At 46.3% G+C, this 23,095-nt stretch overlaps 1 protein-coding gene across 3 annotated transcripts in view; it reads left to right on the top strand.

The window, feature by feature from the left end:
• Positions 1–23,095, top strand: part of CLDN14 (claudin 14) — a 62,168-nt gene that overhangs the window by 9,388 nt on the left and 29,685 nt on the right. For all 3 annotated transcript variants that reach the window (XR_011432912.1, XM_070252283.1, XM_070252284.1), the window contains exon 2: positions 13,819–13,956. The gene's annotated coding sequence lies outside the window, so the exon portion shown is untranslated. The remainder of the gene's footprint in view (positions 1–13,818; positions 13,957–23,095) is intronic.

The raw sequence follows: 23,095 nt of genomic DNA, 5'->3' as shown, positions 1-23,095 counted from the left end.
CAGCTATATTAATTTCATATGTCAGGTAATGCTAATTTTTTGGACTAAGAAGTATAAATAAGGAATAAGAAAAATATCATGGGAAAATTTCCATAGCTCATATTTCATATATCAAGGGATGCTAATTTTTTAGACTAACAAATAGAAATAAAGGATAAGGGAAAATATTACGGAAAAATGCCCGTAGTGGTTCATTCCTCGTAACTTCACACAAGTTATCCAGGAAGACCGTGACTCAAAGGGTGCATATATGGAATAAGGATTTGAATTTTTTGCTGCAGGGACGGTGGGCAGGAGATGAAGAAAGAAAGGAAGCCGTGTGTTCTCTCTGTTAGAAAGTGCCATTAGCTATAAGTACAGGTTGGGGAAAGTTTTTTTCGATTTGAGAAAATTCTTTGTATGAAAAGACACATCCTTTCAAACATGATTAATATGTCTTGCCTGTGGCTTTCTGCTCAAATTATTTGTAATTCTAGTGAGGAGGAAGCGTTTCTTTCTAGCCAAAACAGCCGTCTGGATGAATACAAATGAGTTTATAAAAGGCTTGAGTTCCTAATGGGGTAGACTCCGTGCAGGTCACCTTCATTTGAGTTCTGTTGCTGAACGCTGTTAGCCACAGCCTGGCTTCATTCTCCTTGGGCTTGGTGGATGGAGGGCCGAGGCAAGGTTGCTGCTCGCTCTGCAGCAGATTCTGCCTGTGGTAGACATGGGGAAGAGGAGGAGGGAGGAAGCTGTTTCCAGAACCTTCCACTGCTTCCAGAACCTTCTGCACCTTCCATAACCTTTTGATGCCTCCACATGCAGACTGTTTCACTGAGCAAAGTCGATTTGCTGGGCAACCTGGGGCCCAGGGTGAATCACTAGTCTCCAGGACAGGAACAGATGCTCCCTGCATGGAGGGACGGCGCTAGGGACCACAGTCTTCAGGATCGACTGATGGGGAAAGAAGCCCAGCCCAGCTCCATGGCTCTGCCCTCCAGTGAGGACCAGGCAGGAAGAGACCTGCAGCCCAGCGGAAAGAGCAGAAACTGGGAAGTGATCGAGTTGCCTTCTTTCTGAGAAGGGGAAGGTTGGGATATTCCAGAAAGAAGAATTGCCCAGCATTTGGCTTCCCCAGTGCACAGAAGTTAAAAGCTTGAAATCAGATTTGTGGGTTCAAATCCCTCTCAGGCTGTGACCTGGGCAGGTTGCTTTTCCTCTCCAGCCTCACCTGCCTTCACTGGAAAAGGTAATAATAACACCTGTCCCAGAGGACAACAGGGACAATTAGATGACTTAAGCGGGGAATACTCTTCCCACACTGCCTGGCACACGTTAAGGGTTAAGGAAATGTTAGTTTTAGGTATGCACACTTATTAATAAGGCTATCATTGTTACTTACTCATCTTTAACAATAATTAAAGGGAGTGACAGCTAAAGAAATTTACCTCCAAGGGCGAGACCAGAGAAGTTGAAAACCAAGAGTGATCTTAGAGTATTGGCAACATCGTGTCAAACACTGAAGAGTAAGAACTAATATTTTAAAAAGTAAAAGTTTTAAAATGACTTTGAACAAGAATTAAGTGAGTTCGAGTCAGTCCAGATGATGAAACTGGACTTTTCCCACTAATTTTTGCCACCTTAGCTCTGCGTCAGACTGGTGTCTAGAAAAGGGACATCCCGGTGATGTGGCCAAAACTAGGGTGTCTGAGGACCCCTTCTAAAACTTGAGCTTAATTTTTCCCAAGTAACAAAATAAAAATATGCAACAAGGCAAAAATGAAATTAGGAAGTTAAGTTTAGAGGTGCTTCTGAATGCCTGAACAGCGACAATTCCGTTTTCCTGCCAAACACGGTGAAGTGCTGTTTCTCCTATTTTCTCCCTTGGGAATTAAGAAATTATTGCACGAGAAGTCATTTATCTTTAGTGCAGGTACAACAAGGCTATAACCACATATTACCCAAAATGGGGAATTCACGTCACATTATTTTCTATCAGTGAGTAATAGACGGGAAATGGGAAATGTCACCACAAGGCTGGCTGGCCATCTGGTCAAAGCTGCTCCGTGCATACAGCAGCTGATCTGCATGGAAATATTAAAGCAACAAAGTCTGAATCTGTTTGGCTTCTCCAGGGAACCTTAGTTCATGCATGGAAGGAAGGCAATAAAGTCCAATTATTCTGGACAGGGCTGCACAAGGCATATGAAAATTATCTCATGGAGGGTAACTCTAAAGCTAAGTATTTTTTAAAACAGCCATCCGTCACTCCAAGTAACAAAATCAAACAAACTGATCAATCTCTGAGGAACTACCCATTAATCAAAAGATGGTGGTGAAATGTTGGCAATTTTTCATCATTCCACGTGTAATATTTTAAATCTGACATGCTGACAGGGTGGTCCGAATATATGAAATTATCAAGTCCTAAAGGAAGGATAAGGAAGCTGCTTAGTGCGGGACCATTTGTGCATTGTCTGTTTATTGTGGATCCCCAAGATTTCCAAGAAAGTGCTTGCTTTCTGCTTATTTGGGGCACACAGTACCTGTAGTTAAAAATGACAGTAATAAGAGGCTCTTACTGCGGAGCATGACTGAATCATTGGGGAAACCCAGCGCTTTTCCAGCACTCCCAGAGCCAAGCTTTGGACCGTGGAAGCCCCACGTCTCAGGAGGTCGGCGTATTGGCCCCACCTGTCTGTGCTCGCGAGCTGTCTCACACCGGGCAGAGTGGCTGACTGCAACAGTGGAGATGGATTGTGCTACTCAGTGGGTGATTGAAAGATTAGCTGTAGTTAAACTGGAGTGAAATTTGTCACAGGTGTTATTGCCTGGGCCAGCCTCGCAAGTGTAAAGTGCTGGTAGTTGGCTGGCAGGATTGAAAGTTTATTTGAATGAACACACTTTAAAAAAATAATAACCATGTTCTTCGTCTATTTTTATTTTCTCTACTTCAGTGAAAACACAAACATCCCAACAGGTCCTGCTGGATTTTCAGATCTCTGAGTCTTGCCCGGCACCACACTGTGCCAAGAGGAATGAGCGGTGGTAAAGAGGGAACTTAGATTGAGGAACTGGCATGCTGAGTTCCGGACCTGGTTCTAGATGCTGTATGGCATTGGTCGAGTCAGTGCATCTCTCGGGGGCTCAGCTTCATGGTCTATAAAATGAGAATGTCGAACACTAGATCAGGAGCCAGCAAACTATGACTCATAGGCTGGACCCGGCCCTCTGCCTGTTTTTATAAATAAAGTTTTATTGGAACACTGCCACACCATTCATTTCTGTATTGTCATGGCTGCTTTTGTGCTACCGGGGCAGAGTTGAGCAGTTGCAACAAACCTAAAATATTTACTGTCTGGCCCATTACAGGAAAAGTTTGTCAACCTCTGGACTGGATGAGCCCCATCCAGGTTCCTTCCAACTCTGAAACCTATGGTTCTAGGAAGAAGGAAAGAATATGAGACCTTTGGGTACCTGAGTGGAAGGGACAGCACTGAGGTGGAGAAAGGATCAAAAAGATGGGGACTGGATGGGCCAAAATAAGTGCTTTTTATTTATTTATTCACCTTTTCCCCTCATGGTGTTGCTTCCCCCTGCCCCAGGGGCCGTGCTTTGGGGGCCCACGATGGAAGTGTGATGGGCTGGGAGAGGGGCCCAGCTCATGTTTTAAAGACGCAATAACCCTTTAGCAGCACACGATTCCCAATAAGAAATTGATGATAGCCGTGGCTCGTTGGCGCCATTCTGACAGCCTGACTTTCCACAGGCAGGACAGTTGTGTAGCTGGTGGGTCAGATCTGGTCGGTGGTCTTCATTAGGCAGCACCTGATGCCGTGCAGAGGGCATCTGCTCTCGGTCTGCCTCACTCCGTGCAGCCCACATGTGGCTGCCAGACCCGTCCCTGCCCTTCCCAGCCCACCAGTTGTCCACTTGGGAAGTCGCCATTCGAAGCCTCTGCCGAGGTGCCGAAAGTCCCCCTCAGTCTGGCCTCCCTGAGCCCTCCAGCTCATGCCGGCTCCTCTGTCCTCATCTGCTCTCCCTGCCTTGACTTTTGGGCTCCCTCCTCCAGTTCTCCTCTCTGACCACTGTGCTGCTCCCGGGCCCTGGAACCTTCTCTGTCTCCCCACTGTTAGCTTCCACCTCTTCCTCCTTCTAGACTCAGCTCAGCGTTCACCTCCTCCATGAGGCCCGCTGGCCTCTCCTTCCTCGGAACTCCTCTAGCATATTTCAGCAGACAGACATCTGCTCATTCCGTGCACTTCAGTTCTGGCCCCGTGCCACACATCCACACGTCCTTGATCTCAGGGTCCCCGTCTCATATTCCTCTTGTGGTTGCAGGATTGGGCCTTGACTAGGGAGTCAGTGCTTAATCGATTATCGAGTGGTTTGGCCAGCCCTGCTGAGGGGGCCTTGGCACTATTCTCCACAGGAGGTGGAGACTGGCGTATTTCACAGAGCACCTGCGTGGGGTGGAGGGTCTGCTCAGCTGTATCAAGGTTCGCAGAGCAGCTTCCATGGGCAGCAGGAGCTGGAGAAGGCTCTCAAAGGGTCCTGAACTCCAAAGCCATCAGTCAAGGTGTCCTAGGAGCCGAGGGCGGGCAAAAGTGGAAGCACTGTGCATCTGTGTGCATCCCTGCATGCGCCAGAACGATCTGAGAAAAGATGCACGTCCCTGGACCCCCACTCACCCGAGTCCCAGGTCAGTCCCACTCCCACACTGTGTCACGCCTGGTGCAGAGGATGAGGCAGGACATCTCCACCCGGGTCCTGTTTCCCCTCCTAACAAATGCTTACCACTCCTGCTGGAACGTGACTAGGTGGCTGTGTCTGAATGTCACATTTGAATACCAAATGGCTGCATTCGCCCTCATGGGCCCAGGTCTGAGAGGGTCTGATATATAATCCTGGCTCTCACGTGGCACCCACACTGACCACTCCCCTCGTTTCTGGGCCTCTACCATGGTCATGTGGAACCTAGGCCGTCTGCCTTGCTCAAAGTGAGGAGAGCCTAGCTTCTCCCTGTGACTGACTCTCCCGATTTCCCCCATGTGGATTAAAATTCAAGGTAGACAAACACTGCCAGCAGCTTGCACTGTTGCAGGGCATGGATCTCCCTTGTTGTGCTCGTAGAGGGCACCAGCCCTGGTACTGAGGTCACTCGTCTCCCCATTCTGCCATGTCGCTGCTCCACAGTCCTGGGCGCTGGAGGCAGGGCTCTCATTGCTCATGACAGTCACCAAGGCAGACATCTTCACTGTCTGTAGGGCACACACCAGAGGATTGAAACAGGATGGGAAAAAGCCATCTTGCAGTAAAACTTACACTCCTCTCCAACTTACCTTGAGCACAAAAGGCCAAAGCTTGGGAAAGAGAGAAATGTCGATACTTTCCTTCAAATCTGAAACAGTGGTTTGTAATTTATGTGTTAACTCCAGGGACAGAAGCATCTTCTTGCAGCGTACTTGGGTTACCCTCCCCCGCGCATCTGTATCCTGTTCTCTGGAAGGAACCATATATCACAGCGTCCTCCAGATGCCAGCACACGGAGTGTGTGCAAAGGAGGGCAGCGGGAAGGGGCAGGACCGAGCTTCCGTCTCCAGAGGGGCTGGGGTGGGGGCGGGGATGCTGGGCTCTGTTCCTCCCGCCTTTGCCGGGCTAGGAGCAGGCATCTTTGAAACCCCCCGCCCATCCTGGGGAGCTTCCCGTGCCTCCTCAAGTTAATAAGTGAGGACAAGGAAAGACGTGTGCCAAGTCAGGATACACGATTTGGGTCTGAGTTATTCCCCTGGGGTTCTGATTCATTTTATTTCAAGAAAGGCTCCGAGCCCACCAGGGTAATGACATGTATTCTTAGATAAAGTAAAGTGGGGTCTGGAGTTGGAGAAAGAGAGGCCAGATGAGCTGAGTGTCGGGTGTGGCTGCCTTGATTATACTGGACATGAAAAGAAGATGAATTTTATAATAAACGTAGGTGCCAGCGAGCCTGCTATTATCTCAGTTTGGAAATCAGTTCAATCCACAAAGAGGAGTGCAAAGATTTTGCTTGGAGGTGCAAATCTATTTTTAAAGTTAAGGCATTGGGCCGGCCTGGTGGCACAGCGGTTAAGTTTGCACGTTCCGCTTCAGTGGCCCGAGGTTTGCCGGTTCGCATCCTGGGTGTGGACCTACGAACCACTTGGCAAGCCATGCTGTGGTAGGCATCCCACATATAAAGTAGAGGAAGATGGGCAAAGATGTTAGCTCAGGGCTAATCTTCCTCAAAAAACAAAAAAAAAATAAAGTTAAGTCATGAATAAACGTCATATAATAACTTGATAAGGATTTTTTTATCTGACATTTTGCCATTGAGAGAAAATTCTAAAGCCCGAGGGTGTCATACCGGCCTCTGGCCTTCATGTCTGAAATACTAAAGATTCTCCAACATGATTTTTAGTTAGGAAATCACAATGCTGACATTTCTCTTGAGAAGTAAGGGGCAAGGAACCAGGATGATAAATGCATTCCTGAATCCTTATGCTGCTGCTCCCCCATCAGCCGGCCTTGGGGCCCCCAGCCCAGCACGAGCTCTGCATCAGGGACCCAGGTGCCCCCTCCAGTCTGCATTCTGGTCCCCCACCCCCAGCAGTGACCACCAGCTTTGGGCCTCACTCTGTGGCTCCCAAGACATCTGCCCACACAGATGCACCTCTGATGCGTGGAATATGACTTCCTTGGCCAAAAAAATTCCAAGCCATCCACAGGACTCAATTTCAGGATTTTCTTGGAATGTTGAGAAAATCTGTGTCTTTGCCATGGGAACATTCAGAAGTAGAGGTTTGTGTGGCTCTAGTTACAAGGCGGTCTGTCTGAAGCTATATGACTGTCTGACTGGCTATTCGGCAGCCCACCTCACTCTCCTCTCCTGAGCATCAGTAACCCGGGAAAGAATGGAAACTACCTTTAGAAAATCCTCCCATCTACTTCCTATCCTTATTCTCTTTCTCCATCTCCATTCTTCCCAAGAGGATCCCAGAAGGGACCATGTGATGCCTCATGCTTCTCCCGGAGCAATCCGCTGGCCACTTCCGCGTGGTAGCTCAGATGCTGCCAGGAGCCCGCTGGATGCCCTGGTGGTTTAAGAAGGAGCTGAGCTTTACAAAACAGCCTCCACTTTCAGACGCTTTTGGACATAGCCAAGTTTTTAAATCTTTGATACTCAGTGCCTATCGGAAAAAAAAGGAGGGTTTTTTTTTTTCTTCCTTTCTGAAATGACAGCTTTTTGAAAAAGTCTGGCCTGCCCCCAAGCCACTGCCATTTCGGGCTGTCTGCTCTGCACAGCTCACAAATTGAAGCAAGCACCCTCACTGCAGCCTGAGCTATGACAGCATCCCGCGAGAGTCACTGCAGAGCAAGGAGCCGGCTCCACGGGGTGGTGGGAGGAGGGCAGTGTTTTAAGAGACATGCTGGCTCACTCCTGCCAAACATCTAATAAAGATGGATGGCTTGTTTTCTCTTCTCCGCCCAGGTGCCATGGGAGGGCCTCTGTGATGGCTGCCGTGTGCACATGAATGCACGCAGGGCAGGGCTGGACAGGCTTGGAAAGAGATGTTTTACTTGGGGTCACTGTGGCTTCTGGTGGATTGTTTAGAAGTATAGAGTCTGCATCTTTTGTGGGTTGAACTGTGTCTCCCCAAAAGAGGTGTTCAAGTCTTAACCTCGGATACTTGTGAATGTGACCTTATCTGGAAATAGGGTCTTCGCAGATGTAATCACGTTAAGATGAGGTCGTACTGGAGTAGGGTGCACCCTGATCCATTGACGGGGGTCCTTATAAGAACAGGAAAATTTCTGATGCACAGTCACAGAGGGGGCAGAGGGCCATGTGAAGACAGAGGCAGATAATGGAGGGATGTATCTACAAGTCAAGGAGTGTCAAGGATTATGGACAACCCCGTGGAGCCTTCAGTGGGAGCGTGGCCCTGTGACACCTCGATTTCTGACTTCCAGCCGTCAGAACCATGAGCCAATAAACTTCTATTGTTCTAACTTGAGTTGTTTACCACCCAGTTTGCGGTAATTTGTTACGGCAGCCCTTGGAAACTAGAATACCAACTCTGATGTCTGTGGCTCTTGCCTCTGAACCACATGTCCTCACACAACACTGTGAGATCTCATACAAGTACCGAACTGAGTGGCTGGAAGTAAGGGAAACGCTGCGCTGGCCCATGGCATCACGCTCAGCAGGCTCCCTTCCCTGGCGGTAAGAAAGCAGACTTCACTGGACAAAAAGCTTTTGTTGCAGTAAAGCATGAGGTGGGAAAATGAGAATGGAGGTAATGGGCAATTTCCACATTTTACTTTCCGTGCTACCGAATGGTTTACACCTTTACGACGAGAACATAATAATGCAGTTACTTTGCGTGATTGAAAAGTAATGCAAGAAAGATTCTTTAAAAAAAAATAGCTACATCCAGGCAAAAATGGGGTGTGTAACCAATGTGGGCAAGATCTTCTTTTTCAGCAGCTGAATTGGGTGAGGTCCTCAGGGTGGAAGGGTGACGGAGCTGAGAGATGAGAATCTGCACCGAAGGCTTTTCTCTAACTGGACTTGGGTGGGAAAGCAGAGAAGCTTGTGGCTTTTACTGATACTGATTGGGAGAGAAATAGCCCAGAAGGGAAAAGGAGAAGAAAAATAAAAATACATTTTGCCAGTGCCAAGGCTGTGTTGGTGGAGTTATGGTCTCCTCCTCCAGGAAGCACACCCACAGGCCTGATTTGCAGCTCTGTGTTGCGACTTCTCAGTGCCGGCCTGCTGTCCACGTTGACTGTGTACCTCTTGGTCTCTGTCTCGAAATTTTGGGTAAATTGGGGCAGAGATGATATCTTGTCTTTGCATTCCTCTCTCACTGCGTCTACCAAATGTGCCACCGGTGTTCAGCTAACCTCAACATCGTTGAATTACAGTCAGAGGTGCAGAAGTGTGAGAGAATTTTTTTATCATTTGATAAGATGAAGTTTGCAGTTTCATCTCATTTTTAAAATTTTTAACATTTTGAAATTTGAAAAAGAAGTGAAATTTGTAAAGCACAGGACTACTAGGCGGACTGAAAACCTCTTTCAGACCAGAGACTGAAAAATTTGGGTAATTGTATTAGTCAGCAACAGAACCCACAGGGTGTGTGTGTGTGTGTGTGTGTGTGTATTACGCCTTCCTCCCCCAGCCCCCGGCAACCACTCCTCTTTTTTCTTTCTCTATGAATTCAACTATTCCACCTCATATACATGGAACCATACAGTGTTTGCTCTTTGTGACTGGCCTGTTTCACTTAGAATAATGTTTTCAAGGTTCATCCACATTGTTGTGTGTATTGAAACTTCATTCCTTTTTAAGCCTGAATAATATTCCATTGGGTGGATATACCACATTTTGTTTATCCAGTCATTCATGAATGGGCACTTAGGTTGCTTCCACCTTTTGGCTACTGTGAGTATGGCTCCTATGAACGTTGGTGTACAAGTATCTGAGTGCCCCTTTCAGTTCTTTGGGATATATATCTAGGGGTAGAATCGCTAGGTCTCACAGTAGTTCTATGTTTAATTTTTTGAGGAATCTCTGTGCTATTTTCCACAGTGGCTGCACCATTTTACATTCCCACCAGCAAAGCACAGGTTTCGATTTCTCCACATCCCCACCAATACTTGTTTTCTGTTTTTGTTTTGTTTGTTTTGGTTTTTGTCTTTATATAATGTCCACCCCACTGGGTGTGAAGCAGGAAAATGTTTAAATGAGATCTGACTTGAGCATTTGCAGCCCCCCAAGCCCCTTCATGTCAGTTTAAGTTCTGCAGATCAGTTTGACAGCCAGAGCTGGATTTTCTACCCCCTCTCTGAGTTTGTGATTTAAGAGTAAGCGTTCTTCGACTTCCCTCCAAGAGGTGAGCGGGGTGACTGATTTCAAGCTGGAGATGAGACCGGGAAAGGAAACACACATCTCCATGCAAGGGCTGGTGTTCCGAGCCCACGTGGGAGCCGGCCAGGCCCTCTTTAGGATCAGGCTGAATGAGAAATCATCCCAGTCCCTTTGCCTCTCTTTCTCTCTCTCTGAATCTCTCTCGCTCTCCCAAGCAACCACAATAAGTAAGACTTCATTTCCCTGTTCTCCCTTCAGGGGCCCAGCTCCAACACTGCGAGAGCTTATCCTGGTTTAAAACATTTTAAATCAATAGCAGTTTGGGGCCACTGGAGTTTAATTCAGGTAGACTCCTCTACAAACCAATCGAAACCGTCATCGCTTCTGGGGCAAATCCTGGTGGATCCTGGGCACACCTGCAGTGGGCCGTCTCCCAGCCTCTCTCGCCTCTTCCCCACTGCACAGCGGCTTTGAGACCCCACTGCTGGCCCCACCCCACACTCCCTCCAGCTCTCAGGAGGCTGCTGTTCCCCTTTCCCACTCCCCCAGGAGAGCTGTGGGGCTTTCTACTCCAGGGTATGGTAACTTCCCATCGAAACAGCCTTCCATTGGGTTGGCTCCTTTGGCCTCCCAGGGGCAGCAGCTCCTGCCTCTGTTAGGAATTCGGATCGCACGCCCCAAGGTCCAGACTGAGTGACCACTTGTCTGATGCCTTCCTACATCACACTGGCAGTCCCACTCACCCCTGAGACGGCAGGGGGATGAGTGTCCCCATCTCAGGGTGAGCTCCCTGCCTCCCCAAGGCTCCCTCTCTCCTCCCAGCCACAAAGGGCTCATGACCCCTTCTCCATTCTGCAGTGTGTTCTAGTGCCCAGGAGGCATGGTCCTGAGGACCCAAAGGTCCCCTCAGATGTGCCCAATAGGTTTGAGGCCCCAGACAGGGTTCCTGCTGACTGGTATGTCGGTCAGGATGCATTAGCCCACAAGTAATAGATAATCCCACCTCAACAAAAAGAAAAATGTGTTCTCTCATTGGAGCAGAAGTTCTGAGGCAGGGCAGCCACAGGGTAGGTTGATTCAGTGGCCCAATAATGTCTTTAAGAACTCAGTTTTTTCCATCTTTCTACCAGCATCCTCAGGGTCTGGCTTGGTCCCCAGGGTAGCTCCCTAAGACACAAGATGGCTGCCACACTGCCAGCAATCGCATCCAGATGCTGAGATATCCAGTAGCAGGAAGAAGAGGTGCTTTATCTTCTTCATTCTTCTCTTTAAGAGCAAAGAAGCCTTACCCAGCGCCCCCTGGACATCCCCTTAAATCTCACTGGCCCTGACTGTATCACATGATCAGCTCAAGGAATCACTGCACAGGGACGGGCGCACTCTGATTTCTCGTTTTCTCCAGGTATCTCCTGAGACACTTGTACCCATTCCTGAGCAAAACTGGGCTCTGAAGACAAGGAGAAACAGATGTTGCAAAGTTTGTGAGACCGGCACACTTACCTTTGGGGTCACTCCTTGGTACCTATCATGTACTTACTTCGTTGTTATATTTTTCACTTTTTTCCTTTTTCACATAAGAAATACATAAATATTTTCTGGCTATAAATAATTTATTCAGTACAGACGTATATGCAGTAAAAATATGTCCTTCACCGCCCTCCCCAACCTCACTTCCCTCCCTAGAGGGAGCCTCTGTCTCTGTCGTGGTGTGTCCTCTTCCTGTCCCCTTTATGCATTTGCATATAGGCACATGTTCATACACACATAGATGCTTCACTTTCATTTTGACATAGATGGCATCTTGTTTTGCTGCTGGCACTTCTCTTCTTAGCTCTCAGTACTTACAGATCCATTTCATTCACTTTAATGGCTGAACATTATCCCATAGGGTGGATATTCCATTGCCTTGCATTTTAACTAGCTTCTCAATCTTGTGCCTCATCCCCCTAGCTAGGTTATAAACATCCTGAGGGCATACTTTTCTTTCTATCTCCAAGCACTTAATACGATATTTTCCTACAAAGGGAAAGTCAATTACTAGTTATTGATCGGAGAGGTCCTCTCTCCCCTGGCCCCATAAGCGTTGTCTTAGCACTTCTGACTGCCTGAGGTGGAGCCATTCTCTGAGCCAGTGGAAGGCACACAGCACCATAGTCTGTCAATTTGTCACTCTTTTGTGTATCGACAAGAGTGAGAAGTCAATCTACTAGCAAGAGATGGGTGATAACTTCCCACTGTTCCTTTGGAGATGTTTTCTGGGTTCAAGATGGCACACCATCTTGGTGTCCCTGAGCAGGTTGTCAATCCAGAGTACTGGCTACTTGCAAAGTTATACATTATCTCATTGTTCGACTCAGAAAGGACCATCGGGGCAGAGTTATTAACAGCCTGTGCTTCCTGGAGAACCGTTTCAAGGGCTACTAATGGTGTTCACAGACTATTGAGCTGGAACAGTTATCCATATGCTTAGACACACACTTAATGACCCTTTCCAGGTTTCTTGAGGCAGTCACAACTGCATAGAATAGATTACAACTGGAGGTCTTCTAGACCCTTTTAGTGGTGAGAAATTCCTTCAATACGAGGCTATCATCTCAAAACAGACCAACCAAATCTGGGGCTGGGATGCAGTTTTCAGGGCAATCACTCTTCAAGCAGATGTTGGCGTTCAGACCTGCTGATAGCATCAATGAATATCATCTCAGGCCTTGGTGGGGCTCCTTGTACTTCTGAATCTGCTGAGCTTCCTGTAGTAGCCAAAGCAATTACCATTGTGAAGGAGCAAAGAAACAGAACACATGTCTCCCAGATGTGCTCTTTGCATTGGGGAGGACTCTCGAAATTTGGGCCCTAACAGGAAATCTGGAACGATGAAAAGAAATCAAACAATAGGAATAAGATTGAAATTAGCTTATGTCCCTCAGCTGATAACACACAAGGGGAAACTTTTTGATCAATCATTTTAATTAATATTGATTACAAAAACACTGGTCCCTACTACTAAGAAGTCTACAATTGAATTGGAGAAATATAGCATCCGCATATGAAGGATTGGAGTATGATACCAGACAATACGGGATCAAGACTAAGTAAATGCCTATTATGGGTTCAGAGGGAGAATCCATTGAGATGGCAATGCTGTGCTTCCAAACAGGGCTGATAATCTGCCTTGACACATCCTGAAAAGACTGAGCCTGACCACGCCTGCTCACTTATATAAAAACACAAGCACTTGTCTTTGGGACCCAGCCTGAATTGCTTTGCTGACTTGCGTACCACCGTTTGTGTCTTCATTTGTAGAGGTTGGAGGGTTCCCAACCTGCCTCCCTGTGTTTCTACCACTTCCCTTACCTTGAAATAACCGTGACCATGACCACTGAAGACCTTGATTACTCTTCTCGCCTCACCTACACCCACCCCCTCACCCTAATTTGTTGAGAAAAATATTGCCGGCTGATAGAGAAGATAGAATCAGGAGAAAACCTAGATACCTCTTGTTAAAAAGGGTTAAGTGGGTTCATAGTAAGTAGGTTGGAACCCAACTTGATGGATTTGGCTGGGGGTTACCATACAGGCCCCACCCCTGTGCCCTGGTACCCATGTCCCCAACATTCTAGGTGGGTGTTTCTGTAGACAAATATTTTTTCAGGCCAACATTGGATTATATGGCTGCAGCCCTGGGATTTAAAAGGGAAAGATGAAACCTTCACAGCAACTTGGAGTTTTCTTGCAAGGGGAGTTTTCTCTACAGAATGTTTTGTTTTAACTGGTAATTAAAGATGGGCAAAACACTCCTGGAGAAATGGGTTTTCCTCCTCTCCAAGCCCCTTTCTCCAAGAGAAACAGGCCCAGGCAGGGCCACAAGGCCCACCCTCCTAACCAGGGCCAACTGCTCCCAATAGTTTATGGTCTGGTCCACTTCAATTTCTCATGTGTTACCTTTCTAGGAGCTGCACAGCCCAGCAATCTGGACACAGGCCAAGGAGTCAAGAACTGTTGACATCCAGGTCTCCACTCTCCCACTGACACCAGCGACCATTCAGCCCCGGCAAACCATATGGCCCCTTATTTTCCTGATGTATGAGGTGGGTAGAATGCTTTCCCCCCAAAAGAGGACTCCAAGGGATTAATTAGTTAAAATCTGTAAACATGGATCATTATAATTATTATTCCAGTTTCTAGTTAAAAACTGAGCTGGCCAAAAGGAAAGAAAAACCTTTGCTTTTCCGGTATTTCCAGTCTGGCTGGTGGGAGACTGTCCCGGGAAGCTCGGTGCTTGCTGGGCCTGGGCCCAGAGCTGTGCTCACCAAATTTGGGGAGGAGGAGGCCAAGAATCCAGTTGAGCCCCAGGTATAACTGGGCTCTGGGTGTTTACACCATTTGCTCCAGCAAAGGCTGGACATCTCCCGTGAGACCCAAGGGGACATGTCTACAGTAGGGCCCTAAGCCTTTAAGCTCTTTGGGGATTGACAGGCTGTGAAGGTGACTGGTAAACTGCCTTTTGGTTTCTAATGTGTCAATCTAAAACCAGTGCGTCTTCCTCAGGAGAACCTCTGGATTTCTGACGTTGTTAGAGAAAATGTCTGTATACTAAGAGGAGCCCCCAGCTCAACAGGGACTCTTTCCCACCATATTTATCTTCTTCGTAGCAGCCCCTCCATAGACACCTCAGCCAACTCACCACAGCTCCCCTTCTCTAGGTCTAAAAAAATCCCATCCCATCCCAACTTCTGCTTCCATGTGGAAAGCACCCCTTCCACTTGTCTACCCTTCTCAATAATTTAGCCCAAAGACAGACCACGGGCAACTCTCTCTGCCGGGTTCCAGTCTGAGTGTCCGCCTCTTCCCAAGACGGCCGACACCGGCAACGCCCTTCACGGAAGGCAGCTGTCTCCACCCACAGGGCAGGGCCTCCTCCTGCTCCACCAAGAAAGTCAGGACATAACACCGTAAGCAGAACAGCCATGCCCAGGGCCAGATGGAGACAGGATAATAATTTGACACTGTTTAAACGGTGGTTGTAAAATATTTGCTCAATATTTACTTAGAGGAAAGACTTAGTGCTCTAAATAAACAAAGGAAGGCCCTGGAAGGGGGAAAGGGCCCCAGAGGGTGGCCTCAGCCTCTCCCCCACCTCCAGAAAATTCATTTCTGGCCCCAAATGTGCCGCCTCCTCTCAGCAAAACAAAAGCAACACAGTTAAGGGCACCTTCCTGTCTCAGAAGGCAATGTCCTGGAGCAGCTCCCTCGGAACCCCTCCTTCCAGGCCCTGTTCACTATTCCTTCGCTCTCCTCGCTCTTTCCGCTGAGGGCAAGTTCTGGAAAAGACTCCTGTCTCTCTAACTTGCTACTGTTTTCTGCGATGTTGCAGCCATTCACCTGGCCCACCCTGTTTAAAAGGAAATGTAGGGGCTGGCCCCGTGGCCGAGTGGTTAAGTCCGTGCGCTCCGCTGCAGGCGGCCCAGTGTTTCGTTGGTTCGAATCCTGGACACGGACATGGCACTGCTCATCAAACCACGCTGAGGCAGCATCCCACATGCTACAACTAGAAGGACCCACAACGAAGAATATACAACTATGTACCGGGGGGCTTTGGGGAGAAAAAGGAAAAAATAAAATCTTAAAAAAAAAAAAAAAAAAAAAAAAAAAGGAAATGTAGCTTCTTTCCAAACGCACTTGGAGGCGTAAGGACTCTGGTCTTCGTGTAAGGGGGCTCTGTGCCTGCGTGCCCCCTGCCCACCACTCCTGGCTCCCCGGGCCCCCCAACGTATCTGTCAGATGGGCCATGATGTAGAAGGTGCACAGAAGCTAAGAGGGATTGCCCTTTGGGTCTTTATTTTCTTTCTTTTTCTTTAAAAATTTTTTTTAAACAGTGATTTGGTCCAAGCCTACATTTTAAACATAGAGAATTAACTAATTCCTTGCAGAACACGCTCAACTCCAGCTAACACTGAAAATACTCATTACCAAGAGTGTTTATAGTGCAGTGTGCTGTGCTGAAGGCCCCAAAATGGACAGGGAGCCTCCCTCCCCAGCTCTCATCCTCTGTGGGTACAGACTGTGATGTGTGTGAGTGTATATACATATATATGTATATATATTCATATGGATGGATGTATATGGTAATTACATACAACTTTCAAAAAAAGGTTTTCCGAAACCAATGGTATCCTAATGAATTGGCACTGAGCAGGGGAGAATGAAACAGGAAATGTGTGTGTCCAATTTGTTAAAGTTAACAGCACTACTGGTAGCCAAGACACTCACTCTATTTATGAAGCAGGGCCAGGCAACCCTTCTTTTATTTAAGTAACCAACCCCAATCCCCTTTCTGCCCATTCCATTTCTACAGAGTAATTAAATACTCAGGCGGTTGCCTCTGGGTTTTCTCACCTAGTGATGGCTGTGATCTCTGGAAGCCTGGGGTTCCTTGCCACACGTTCCACTGGGTTTTATAGGGTCCCCCGAGCCTGGTATGGCCTGTTACTATAAATATTCACCAGCTATGGATGAGAGCAATCTAGGAGTTGTGGTTTTTTCTTTGTTGATGTTTCTTGACTTTAGAGCATGACCCTGTTTTGTGCAACCCCTCATTTCAGATTGTATCTTTGGCTGACTGATATTTGTTGCCATTGCTCGTACCTCTTGATTCTCTGCAACAGGCCGTTTGTTCCATATTAAATTAATGCATATTTTTACTTTAAAAAAAAGTACAGAAGGATGTGATGTTAAAAATGAAAGTCCTGGGGCTTGCCCAGTGGTGTAGTGGTTAAGTTCGCGTACTCCGCTTAGGTGGCCCTGGGTTCATGGGTTCAGATCTGGGGCGCAGACCTGTGTACTGCTCACCAAGCCATGCTGTGGCGATGACCCACATACAAAATGGAGGAAGGTTGGGAACAGATGTTAGCTCAGAGCCAATTTTCCTCACCAAATAAAATAAAATAAAATAAAATAAAATAAAATAAATGAAATACCTTCTCCCCTGTCGAGACTCTTAGCTCCACTTCCCAGAGGTGACCCCTGTGGACAGATATAGCTTTCGGGAGGGTTCTGTGCCTGATCAAAGTGCGTATTCTCCTTTTTGACACGAATAGGATCATACGGTACCCATTGTACTTCACCATGCTTCCATTACTTCAAATTGCGTCTTGGAACTCTTTCCACATCCAGTCTTTCCACTTCTCCAGTACCTGCAGAAGCATTTAGTCTTTTAACGGTGCATACTATTCCATTGTGTGGGGTGCCTTAAGTTAACTAGTCTCTTATGGAAGGACATTTAGCTCTTACTCAGTTTTTTTCTCCCACTGAGTCAATGAGTACTGGATGTTGTATTATGTGTGTCTTTGCTTGTTGTAAGAGTATATCTGTAGGGTGAATTTGTAGCAGAGAATCTGCTGGGTTAAAGAGAATTCACAATTTACATTTTGATAATTATTACCAAATTGCTTTCCAAAAGGTACCAACAGTAGCATAGTGCAACAGGGCATTTTTTAGAGAAGCCAAAGTGCCCATTTAGTTATCCGTAAATGGAAATCCGTGGTGCTTTTAGCATCCCTTCCATCAAAGTCAGCTGATTCGGGCTGGATGGAGCCGGGAACGAATTTAACTATGGACTTCTCTCTGTGTTTCTCTTCTGAAGCTAAATATATAAGATTTGAGCGATTCTGAGTGGTTTTGTATTTTCTTTTCACTGCGGCCACCTGAGTCCCTCTTGTCGCAAGGTCAGTTTTAGGCTTGCTTTTGTGTGTGTGCTCTGGACAAGGGGAGCAGCTCGGGGGTGACAGGGTGAGGTCTCTGGGCCTCTTCAGAGCTAGGGGTGCTTCTAGGGTGAGCTACCGACTGCAGGCTCAGAGGCTGGGGCTCCCCGAGCTGTGTTGTTCTTAGAATTTCTTTTTACCTCTCCAGTCATCCTGTCCTTCACCATCCGAGTGCCCCTGTTCTTTGGCCCTTTTCTGCCTGTATTGTCCAGTAGAAAATTTTCAAGAGGTTCAAGAGGGACGTCATTCCAGGGTTGCCCCCTCCGCAGCTCAGGGTGGGAGCGTCTCCCAAGGTGTCTGGCGTGAAAAACTACTTTTAAGAAAAATTTCTAAAACCTGTTATGGACCGATACTTTTGTAAAATACTGGAAATACCACATTACTAGAAAAAGGAAATAAGAAATAAAGACAAACAAAATACAAACCTAATTTCTTTTTACTAGATTCAACAGACATGAAATTACTTTGTTATTTGGCTATGAAGGTTTTGAAATATTTTCTCTCTTTCTGTTCTCATCTCATTGGAGATGGGGACAGTTTGAGTAGCATTGCTCTAAGCGTGTCTCCAGAAGCTTCTACAGGCTTCGTTTCCGCCCTAAGGCTTCTATCATTTTGCTGGGAGAGCGATTCTCATTAAACAGGGGAAGTCGTCCAGGTTTCAGCCGTGGAGGCCGGGGGTCAATCCCCAGGGTTAACACTGGGCTTGGGTTGAAGTCGGGGCCCTGTGCCATTGACCCTGCTCCCCCCTTCCCTCAGCTCTTCCTGTCGTGGGAAGCAGTAACGCATGTGTCCGGGGTATCGTGATCTGTTGTCTTCACATCAGAAAACATCATATTGTTTCCTTCAGGTTTTACTTTTTATTTGATTTAAGTCAAACATCAACCTTCCTCTTACTTTCTCTTCTCTATAGCCCACTGCAGACAAGCAAAATGGGAACCCTGGGGTTGTGGATAAAAGGGAAGCAATAGTACCTTTTCTATCAAGCCATTAAAACTTTTCAATTCATTTTTTAAATAATTTTACATTTTGTGAGCTAATTCAGATAGGTCTTAATACAAGGAAAATAACGAGCAACAACCCCTCAAAATGTGAGATGTTTAAGTTTTTTTGTCTTTAAAAGGGGTGGATATTTCATTTTTAAATACTTGGAAAAAGTTGGTTTTCAGAGTGCCTCTGGGAACCTGAAATAGCAGGTCACAGCGGCATCTAGTGGAAATTAGTGGTATAACAGTTGGAGTAGACGGCAGAAAAATTAAAATACTGTAATTTTGAAGTAGTGCGTTTCATCAATTATAAGAGAGATTTTTTCCTGTTTTAAACATTTTTTTAATTCAAATTTGGCTTGTAATATATGGCATGTCGTAGTTTAATTAAATTTTTTTCTTTCTCAGTGATACTTCATCTTGCAATTGATGACATCTTAGTTTCAAAATATGATTTGTCATATGAAACTTCATATGATGTTCATTGTTATCCTTTCTTTCAGTAATATTTGTTGAGCATATACTTTTTATCTGTAACGTAGTGACTTATTGTGTGTATTATATTCGTTCCATGTATTTTTATTGCATTATGTTCAAAACTCTCAATTGTAATGCATAATGTAGATCTTTCTCCTTTGTGATACATTAATGCACTGATATTACTCAGGACTAATTCCATGAATTTAAAAATGCTCATTGCCTAGGCCCACTAGTTCTCAACGCTGGCTGCATTAGAATCACCTGCAGAGTTTTTCTAAACTGCACCCGGCCAGACCACGCTCCTCAGACATCTGATCTAATTGGTCCAGGGGGTGGGGCCCACACATGAGGAATTTTTACAAGCTCCACAAGCTTCAAAATTCTAATGTTCAGCCTGGGCAGAGAACTTTCTCCTTCATTCGAGTCAGATGCTTTCAAGATTATAGAGATTTTGGGGGCCCGGTGGCGTAGCCGTTAAGTTCACATGTTCCGCTTCTCGGCAGCCTGGGGTTCACTGGTTTGGATCCTGAGTGCAGACATAGTACTGCTTGGCAACAGCCATGCTGTGCTAGGTGTTCCACGTATAAGGTAGAGGAAGATGGGCACGGATGTTAGCTCGGGCCAGTCTTCCTCAGCAAAAAGAGGAGGATTGGCAGTAGTTAGCTCAGGGCTAATCTTCCTCAAAAAAAAAAAAAAAGATTATATAGATTTTTTAATAGTTGAGAAATATTTGGTATTTTGTTTTATAGCAAACAACTCGTTTCTTATAGCTATCATAATTATGAATGCAAAGAAACTCTACTTATTAAAGCAATAATAGGTAACACTGAAACCCTGATATTCTAGAAAAAGTCATTCCTAAAGACGTCATCATTTAGTGTATCATCAATAACGGGCAACTTGCATTGGGTTCCTACACGCTCATTCGCACAGCATTATTTGAAGGGAACACCACAATGAGATCAGGAATGCTGATGAAGTGTGGAACAGTAGCTATAAAATTTACGAGATGTCACAGTCATATATCTTTAACACACCATAACCCTCTCAAGTAATGTCTACCCACTAAGGAAAAAAAAAAATATCTAAGATATCATTTCCTTGGAATATTCTTTTCTTGGCTCAGAGTGAACTCTCCGAATTCCAACACCGACCCCTAAGCACACTACAAGGATGGCATCACTGCTCCTGACCTTCTGGCTGGTGCAGTAGTAGAATGTGATACCACATCAGACCTCGACAGGGATAAGAATAGTATTTCATGGGAGACAGCTTGGAGAAGAAAGGACCGTGTGCATTTCTGGGCCCTCCCACTCGCTAACTTCGTGATCTTGTACAAGCTACTGAACCCCTCAAAGCTTTTGTTCCCCAAGATGCAAGCTTGGGATAACACCAGCAACTCCAGCTCTCGCAGGTGTGAGGGTTAACGTACGTAAACACAGAACACGTAATGGGCAGCCGATACAGTAGCAATTACGGCTGCTCACAGTAGTTTCTTCTTACTGCTTTTAGCTCATCGCAAAAAGTCAGAAGACTGAGTTTTCCAGCATATTCAAGGCAGAATAATACCATTAACCCCTTCCTGCCTCGTCCAGCCTCTACAAACTGTGGTGTGCAAGGCCCAGGCATTGGATACGTGTTTAAACAATAGCTCAGCCCCTTCGGGGTTCCTTGGATTTAATTAATAACCGGGTTTTTTAAATTCATAGGACTCTTTCTTCTATCCAGTATTCTCTCATGGCAAAATAACAAAGTCCTAAAATATTCCCACTTCAATCTTCCTCCTTCCACCATAAACAACCCCTACCAGGGGCTGGCTGGGAGCCTGCTACGTGGCCCTTCAGAGAGAACCACGGGTCCATTAACTAAGGCCCAGGCTGCTGATAAGAAAGGTTAACAGAGCCTGCAATCGCGATCGCTCCATCGCAATGGTGACCCTATGGGTATGGGGCAGGAGGACTGTGCCCATGTCAACACAGCAGAAAACAGAGAAGAGAAACAGTAAGAAGGGAATCTTCAAGTAGGAAATTGGGGAGTTCCTGGGCCCATTCCCTAAAACCCATAAGTTCCAGTTTAGTTTTACTGGTTCACCCTCAAATGTCCCAGATTCCACCCAACACCCATGCCTTTGAGCATCACCCTCCCTGGGTAGGATGACAGTGGCCATATCCCAAAGGTCCTAAAGGATGTTAAACTGTTTCTACCACTTACACTAGAGAATCTCAATCATGCTTTTCACTTTTGTACAAAAGAAATGTGCTATGGACAGAATCTCCCACTAATAATGTATTTTAATGTCCTGCAGATATGTCAGTATAAACCAGCAACTGTCCTTGATTTTCATTTTGCTCATATAAACTGGGTAGATATGCCTAATAGAAATAGAGGCTAGACTTAGGTGAAATCTTTCAGTTAAACCTTTGCTCCTTCCTTCTTCAAAGCAAAGAAAGAAGCTCCAGGCTGAGGTAGGTCATCTCCAAGCAGACAGCATTCACATCGCTGAGGAGATGGGCGCTGAATTGCAATCCCTGCTCCCCATTTATCAGCTGGGTCGCCCTGGGCTACTCACTTCACTTCTCTGCATTTGTTTTCTCATCGTTAAATGGGATCTAATAGTATCCACTATGTAGAGTTTTGCGCAGGTTAAATGAAATGATGTAAATGGAATAGCTGGCTCAGGGATGGCAGTTACTATTAACATGTAATGTGGCATCTATTTGAAACTTGAGAGTAAACATCAAAAGGGATCAGCAGTTTACTATCGAAAGTTAGTTGAATTTTTAAAAAGAAAGGAAAATATGTAAGCAAAACAGAGCTTAAAAAATAGAATACATCTCTTTCTTGAGAAAGAATCCTTTAGACGCTATTGTCGGGCAGGCAGAGGTTAGACGTGTCACCCAGCCCAAGGCATCAATAAGAGGGCTGCAATGACAGGTCAGGGGCTGCAAAGTTTGAGGCAGCCTGCTGGCCAGCGTGACCTCGGGTTAGCGCCAGGCCAAGAAGGCAGGGCTGGGGAAGCGCGATTCACCCCTCTCAATCTTTCATTTCGTTTGGCTACCCCCCAATTCCTGTTAGACATGGTGTTGGGCTCCTGAATATGGGGCCGTGTGCTAACTTGCAATAAATAGACTAAAAAGGGGGAGCTTTGCAGCTAAGCCAAGTCAAACAGCACTGAGAAAACCTATCCTGAGTTGCCCTGAGGTGTTTCCAAAAGCAAAGCAAACATTATAAATGAACAGCATGCTCTAATCCCCGCCTCCAGGGAAACCAGCAGGGAAAGACAGGTAGACTCTGTTTGCTGCTGGGGCAGGCTTCTGGGCTTAGCACTGCCCACGGGGTCACTCCAGAGACCCCCCAGATTCTCCCCACTGGCCCCTGATTTTGTGAGAATGTCGCTCTGCATCGGGAGACCAAGCAGCCGTCGAAGCAATTGATCACCCAGGAAGCAATAAATCATTCTGGCTTTGCTCTCGCTGGCTCTACGAGCTATAAGAAGTCACTAGTTTGTCTTCGGCTCTGCAAGCGCATCTAAAATCAATATTTATTGTCTCCATGTCTAGATCTGTGCTTCTCAACTGTACCACGCATGGAATCACCCGGGTTGGGGCCGGGGCTGACACAGAGTCACGATTCCCAGACCCGCCTCCTGATGTCCGGATTCAGTAGTCTGGGTCGCGGCTCTGGAACCTACACTTTAACGAGAAACCCTGCAATGCTGAACGAGGCAGACCACAGGCCGTCCTTTAGAAACTCCAGTCACATACAAAACAACCCAATTCTAACCCCAATCTTGTTGTATTAACATCCTAAACCGACTCAATCCTTAATCAGAAATTCTCTGTCGGAATCCAGGGCCAAAAAGCAAAATGGCTACACTTGTGCACATTATAAGTGAAAACTTATTGAGTGTCCTCAGTCTTTGGATTGTGTCACGGGGTCAGAAGCACAGATAGGTCACGATCTTGGCCTTCCACAAGCCCAAACTCGAGCCGAGGAGATGGCTT

Source organism: Equus caballus, chromosome 26 (genome assembly GCF_041296265.1).
Source record: "Equus caballus isolate H_3958 breed thoroughbred chromosome 26, TB-T2T, whole genome shotgun sequence".
NCBI classification, from domain to species: Eukaryota; Metazoa; Chordata; class Mammalia; order Perissodactyla; family Equidae; genus Equus; species Equus caballus.
This window is presented reverse-complemented; position numbering and strand designations above follow the sequence as displayed.